General features: G+C 54.3%; 1 pseudogene across 1 annotated transcript; it reads right to left on the reverse strand.

Moving 5' to 3' along the window:
* Positions 1 to 1,689: 1,689 nt before the first annotated feature.
* On the reverse strand, positions 1,690 to 4,786 carry LOC308511719 (protein Wiz-like; annotated as a pseudogene). Its single transcript has 2 exons — positions 4,699 to 4,786; positions 1,690 to 4,475 (listed from the first exon to the last, which is right to left on the reverse strand). The product of its transcript is annotated as a protein Wiz-like (transcript).
* Positions 4,787 to 6,783: the final 1,997 nt, after the last annotated feature.

Below are 6,783 nucleotides of genomic sequence, written 5' to 3' on the forward strand. Positions count from 1 at the left end.
CCAGTTCTCCTAGTCTACTGTTCAAACTGTCCTTGGTGTCTTTCTTTCTTTCTTTCTTTCTTTCTTTCTTTCTTTCTTCCTTCCTTCCTTCCTTCCTTCCTTCCTTCCTTCCTTCCTTCCTTCCTTTCTTTTTTTTAGCATCCAACAAAATATCTTAAAAATCTCAGAAATGTTCAATAAACATTTGCAGAGTAAGAAAATAAATAACATTACAGAGGAGCCAACAGCTCGCTTTCTCCTTGTTACTGGGGTTCAGGGTGCATGTATCTCCTGACAGGTCACATGTCTTGAAGGCAGGCCAGTCCCAGCTAAGAGGTCCTGACAGCTGTTCACTCCTCCCTCCCCCAGTGTCCCCCACACCCTCTATGGTTAGCTCCTGACTCCAAGAACCCTTGGGCCTCAATCACTTCTCCATCCTGGCTCCCTTCCTGGACCAGCTGCCCAGAGCTGTTTCCTCTCCTCTGCACATAGGAACCTCGTCACCAGCTGGCCAGAGTCCACACCAGCCATGCCATTGAGGGCCAACAAGCTGGGAACTTGAGCTCATCCCAAGCTGGGTCTGGTTGGTTTGGTGGCCAAAGGGAAAACCCAGGACCTCCTGAGACTCTGGGTGGAGGTGGCTTGATCCCAACCCCAGGTGTCAGCTGATGCCAACCGGTCCACTTGACAGAAAAACACATGCTGGCTGCCTGCCCCCGGGTATTTCCAGAAGAGAAATTAAATCTAATTTACATACTTCTAGGTACATTAATAGCCAAAATGTGGCCACTGAAAAAAGTTAAAAGATTGGTCAGCTCCCAGTTTCTAACTGGCCCAGGATCACAAAATAAAAAGATCCACGTTCCTTATTCTCTACACAAAATGCATTTTTAAAAAAGTGAAAGGTCTAGGGAGCTGTACATAGAAAGGAACAATGAAAAGAGGGAGGGGATAGGAGTGGGGAGGAAAGTCCCACCCTACCCCTTCCATGGCCCAGAGCCCCCAGAGGTTCTGGGGGGGCCTGAACATGACAGGAGGCAGCTGTCAGCTCTGAGCTCTTCCCAGCTGGGAAGGCCCCTCTGGGGGGGGGGGGCGGCCAACAAGGATTTCAGTGGCATTGTGGGCTCAGTGGGGTCTCCTAGGCCTCAGTGGGCCCACAGAGGGAGCATACCTTCCCCTGAGCAAGCACCGTGGCATGATGTGTTCGTTTGACTTGGGAACTGGGGGGCTGGGGAATATCCTGGGTCTCATGAGGTATGTGCGTGCTGGCATGTGTGTGTGTGTGTGTGTGTGTGTGTTTGCATGTTAGTGTGTGAGAGGATATTCACGGGGCAAGAGGGAACCAGTACAGGGGGTCTTTGGGGTCCTTGTAAATGGCCACAGATGGCAAACAAAGCCCCACCTGGCTGCTAGACAATGAGGAGTGCTGGCCTTCCTCCCATGACCAGATCACCTGCCACTAAGGACCTGGCCTCTGCCCTGGCTGGATTGAGTAGGTGTGGCCTGAAGGAACACACCCTGGGTTTGGCCCCAGAGACCTTGAGCTGGGGGATGGGCACCCTGGCTGTAGTGTGCCCGGCCCCCGAGGGTGCCGGTTTGAGGTTTTGGCTTGCTCCTTTGGGAACGGAAAAGAAAGAAGGAGAGAGAGCAGGAGACCAAGCAGGAGTAGGAGACAGAGGTAGCACGAGAGAGATCTGGAATGCGTTTGTGTTAGGGTGCCTCTGCTGCTGCTGTCTGTGCTGGAGGGACCTGGGGCTCCTCGGGCGGGGGCGTCTACTTTGGAGAAATTCATCTCCAGAATGTGCCGCTGTAAGTGCCGCACCCACTCCTCTTGGATGGAAAGAGGTCCCTGGAATTCCACCTCACAGAACCTGCACTTGAGGGTATAGATGTTGCCGACAAACTTAACCAATGATGTCTGGGGGGGGGGGGGGTGGGATGGGGGGGACGAGGCACCAAGGAGCGGACTGGATGAACCCGGGGTGGGGGTTGCCGCACCTCCTCCAGCTTCTGCTGCAGGTCATTGGGCTCCTCTCCCCCCCTGGCCACAGAGGTATCTGCAGGGCGGGCTTGTCAGCGCTCAAATTTGTTGATGTTCTGCTGCTGGTGCTCCTCGGCTTTCACAGTGCCTGGTGGGCTGGCTGCCAAAGGCCGCTCACCACTGTCGGCTGCCCGGCCAGCCTCTGACCCTGGCTCACCTCCAGCACTGTGGCTCACCACCTACAGGCCCCCAGGTGCCAGCCCCAGGTGTGACCGCTTGTCGCTCTCGAGGCCATGGCCAGCGTTTCGGAACTTCTTGGTGAAGGGGCGGCCACCCTGGATGTAGCTGTAGTAGGTCCTACCTTCTGGGGCCGGTGCTTGATCCACTCACTCAGCGTCTCAATCGGTGAGCCATTCACGCACCACTCAGTCACACTGAACTGCTGCAGATGCGCCCAAGCATGGCTGGCCAGGGCCTTGCAGTTTTCGAAGTAAAGGCCACATAGCTCAAGCAGTCCTCGTGGAGGAGTGGGAGGTCTTCTTGTGAAGGGTCTTTGCCTTGAAGGGCAGTTCAGTCTGGATGTAGGTCTTGGCCTTGACCTCTGCAGAGAGGAAGCGAACCTCCTGCAGGGGTCGCTTGGCTGCCACTGAGCCCAGGTAGCTGGTGGCTGAGGGCTTAGCACCTGTGATGGGTGCCAGGTTGAGCTCACAGGGTACCTGGGCCAGCCCAGCTCCTGGTTTGCCTGGGACCCTCAGATGGGTGTAGCTCCCCCTGAAGGGCCCCTAGCAGCATCTCACACTTGATCTCCACATGCATTTGTTCGGGCTTCAGCTTCTTGGTCAGGGAGGGTGCAGTCAGGCCTGAGAACATCTTTTGGGCCATAGGAGGAGGAGAAGCAGTTGGTGAATGGCCCAGGGGGCTGCCTGGTGGTGGTGGCAACTTCTTGGCCAGGGGCGAGAGGTGAAGGTCTGCAGGGCTGCGGGCTTCCAGAGAGCTGCCAAGACCTCCGCTGCCCACCACCTTGGCCAAGGCTTTTGGACTAGGTCCTGGTGAATTGAGGGGTCCTCCAGGCCGGGACTGAATCTGCCTCTTGAGGATCTCCAGCAGTGTGTCGGTGGAAGAGCCATTGACATACCACTCAGTTACAGCCATCTGCTGCAAGTGGGAGCGTGCGTGGCTGGAAAGACCCTTTCAGTTCTTGAAGAACTCACCACAGAACTCGCAGCAGATATCCCGGACTGGTTCTGGGCCTGAGGAGAGGTTGAGAGGAGACGGCTCCACATCAGAGGCCCAGAAAATGCCAGTGGCTGCAGTGGCCAAGAGGTCCTGCTTCCCCCAGGGGTTGCCCATACCCACAGCCTTCAGCTTGGCCTTCTTGGCTGGTGATGGGGAGGGGAACAAGGAGAGGGCCGTGGAGGTGGGAGGAGGCCGCCCCAGCTGGGCCAGCATGCTGCACCCGGGTGGGAGGAGATTCTGGATGCCGACCCTCCTGATGAGCCTGTGGAGCATGAGGGATCCCTTGGCATCTGGTAGCTGATGCCCAGGTGGCCCAGGTGGGTGTGGGCTTGGCTGGACAGGCCCTGCGGGTCTCAAACCAGGCACTGCACAGCTGGCAGTCCAGCTCTCTGCCCACATCACTATCTAAAGTGAGGTTCAGGGGCCCCTTGTCCTCAGACTGAGGCCAATGTGCCTTTGGGGAGGCCGGCTGGCTGGGGGCTCAGGGACAGCTGGGGGCTCTTGTCCTCAGGATTCTTGGGTATAGGGGAGCCTTCCAGGGCCTGTGGTGCCTTCTTGAGGAGTGGGGAGCTGGGTGGGTGAGCCAGGCCCTTGGCTGAGAAGCCAGGAGGTGACTTGATGGCCTTGTTGATAGCAGGGGAGTCCAGGGGCTTGGCCAGGGAGAGCAGGCTCTATTGGGGGGGCCCCAGTGACCACCTCCTTCAGGGAGCTGGACTTCTTAGTCAGGCCCAGGGGCAGCCCAAGGGGTGTGTCAGGCAGGCCCTTCTGCTTCATGAGCTCGTAGAGGACGTCGATGGGGGCACCACTGCTCTCAGACTCGGCCACACCCAGCTGCTGCAGTTGGGAGTGCGCATGGCTGGACAGGCCTTTGCATGTCTCAAAGCAGGCACCACAGACCTCGCAGGTGGTCAGGCTCTGGGCTTTGAGGTCCGACAGCTCTTGCTTGCTTCCATGAGAAACCTCTGCAGCCACTTTGCTGCTCAGCTGATTGGCCACCTGCTCCAGGGGCCTGGGAGCAGGTAGGCTCTTCCTGGGGAGTAGAGGGGGGGCCCAAGTCCATGGCCACCATGGTGTTTTCTTCAGAATCCAGGCCTGGCGCGGGCACAGGCGCAGGCCTGGGCCCAGGCTCCGACTCGGCCTTGGGCTCATCCCGCGGTGGTGGCAGCTGCAGTGGCGGGGGTGGGGGTGGGGTTGGCGGCCGCAGCGTGGGGAGGGCCCCCGGGCCCAGGCTCGGGGGGCCAGGTGCATGACGCCCCCATGGGCGCACGCTCCCAGACACCTCCATGGTGTTTTTTATTGAAGCTATATCACTCTTTATTTTGTCTTGATTCTTACATAAGTTGTTGATTTTTTTTCATCCACCTGGTTTCTGTACTGTGTGACCCTTATTCTGAATTCTTTTTCTGACATATTGCATGCCTCCTTTTCACTTAGCTGCTTTTCTGGTGATTGTCCTTTTCTTTCCTTTGGGGGTTTCTTTGTCTCTCCATTTTTGGTCTCACTGAAGAATTTAGGCGTTGAGTCGTGCAGGTGCTGCTCCTCAGGAGGCAGGTCCTCAGGCGGCAGCTGTTTCTTGGGTGTTTGCGGCATCAGCTGCTCCCTATTTATTGGTGGTCCTATGATGTATGCTGCTCACAGGAGTGGTGGCTCCTCTGGCTGGCTGGGGCAGGTTGCTTGCACAATTGCTGCATCTCAGACGGGGGCAGACTGCTCATAGGGCTGCTGCTCCTTGGATGGGGCAGGCTGTGCATGGCTGCTGCTCCTCATATGGGGGTGGGGAGATCACATGGTTGCTGCTCCTCAGATGGACGTGGGCTGCTTGCATGGCTGTTGCTTCTCATACAGGGGCAAGCTGCTCATGGGGCTCTTGCTCCTTGGATGGGGGTGGGCTCCTCACATGGCTGCTTCTCACATGGTTGCAGTGCCCTGTGCTAAAGTGTTGGGCCAGCCAGTGTGGAGCATGCTTCAGAACTCACAGGAGCCCACACCCTGGGTGGCTGGATTCTTGGTGACCATGGGACCACAGCTGGGCCAGCAGGTCCCTTGCAAGGGTGTTATCTGAGAGCACCCTGGGTAGAGGTGAAGCTGGGCTCCCAGTCTTAGCAGCTCTTCCCTTAAAAAATGTGCAGCCTCTGTGGAAGTGCTGGCCACTCTGAGACTGTTTGCAACGGTAGCAGAGGTTGCCTGGTTAGGCGAGCATGGTCAGCCTGCCTCCAAAGTCTTGTGGGATCTAACTGTGCCACACACACACACACACACACACACACACACACACACAACCACCACCACCACACTTCCACACACTCCTCTTTTGCTTTCTCACTCACTTACACTCTTTCCCTCACTGCCACCTTCTTCTTGCCTCTGTAGTTGGGTCTGAAGTGTTATTGACTCGGTCATGGATGGAGTCTCCTCTCCGGGTGTCTGGTTATGTTGCTCGCTCTCTACCACATTGGCCTAATAGGATAAAATTCATCTCAACAAGACATGACACAAAGGGAGCAAAACATGAATGTACTCATGGCACCAATAACCTCAATATAGGTGACCACCAGAGAAAAGAGAATTAGGGGAGAGAAAAGAGAGCACAAGTGATATCAAAGAGATAAAAAATGGTATGAGATAAAAGGAAAAGAAGAAAAAGGAAGAAAAAGGAAAAAATATATATATGGGGAGAAAATGCCAGAGTCCAAACAGATAATCCAAAACATACAGCCACCAAATACCCAGTAAAGAGGGTGGGGGCAGAATCTTATACAGAAAGTAAGGTTAAGGAATTAGATGAATATGCGGAGGACCTCAATTCACTATAGAGGAAGTAGAAAGAGAATGGGTGGATAAGAAGAAAGAGAAAGAGAAGAAAAAAATAATAAAAAAAATAATTTTAAAAAATAGGATAAAATTAAAAATTAGAATGATGAAAATAATGCAAAAAAATAGTAAATAAAGAAACAAATAAAAAAGGAAAATAAAGAAAAAAGATAAAATAATAATAAAGTAAAATAAAATAAAAATAAAAATTGAGGGGTGGTTTAAAATCCCACTCATCTGTACTGTCGGCTGCTTATCAGTTTCCTGTTGCTGGACTGAAGGTCTCTCTTTAGGCCAGTCCCTGTGGGCTCTTAGGGACTATTCAGATTATTTTTTTGTATCTTTTGTACCACTCAGGGTGTAGCCTGGGTGTGGCTATATTGGTTCCCTGGAGACTGCAGGGAGACTGCTATCTCTTCAGGAGAAAATGGATGCCTAGGTCTGACACATCAAGTATGACTAAGTGCCAGACTTGCAGCCACCTGTCCCCTACCCTCTCCTCTCCCTGGCTTCTCCCCAGACTCACAAGTCTGCACCTCCTCCTGCACCTCAGCCATGGGTGAGTGTCTGTATTTGAAAGGTCCTAAGAACTAGATTCAACGAACAAAAGCCAAGACCAAAAAGGGGAAAGAGCTGTACCACTGCAAGCCCCTCTATCCCCAGCACGGTGCGGCTTGGGCAGCGGTCCAGGCTGCCCCCTCTCTGCTCAGTCTCTCTTGGCTGTGAACCCAGATCTAGAATCCACTGCCACCAGCAGACACTACGCCTGTACCAAG

This window comes from Myotis nattereri (assembly GCF_964212035.1).
Source record: "Myotis nattereri genome assembly, chromosome: X".
NCBI classification, from domain to species: Eukaryota; Metazoa; Chordata; class Mammalia; order Chiroptera; family Vespertilionidae; genus Myotis; species Myotis nattereri.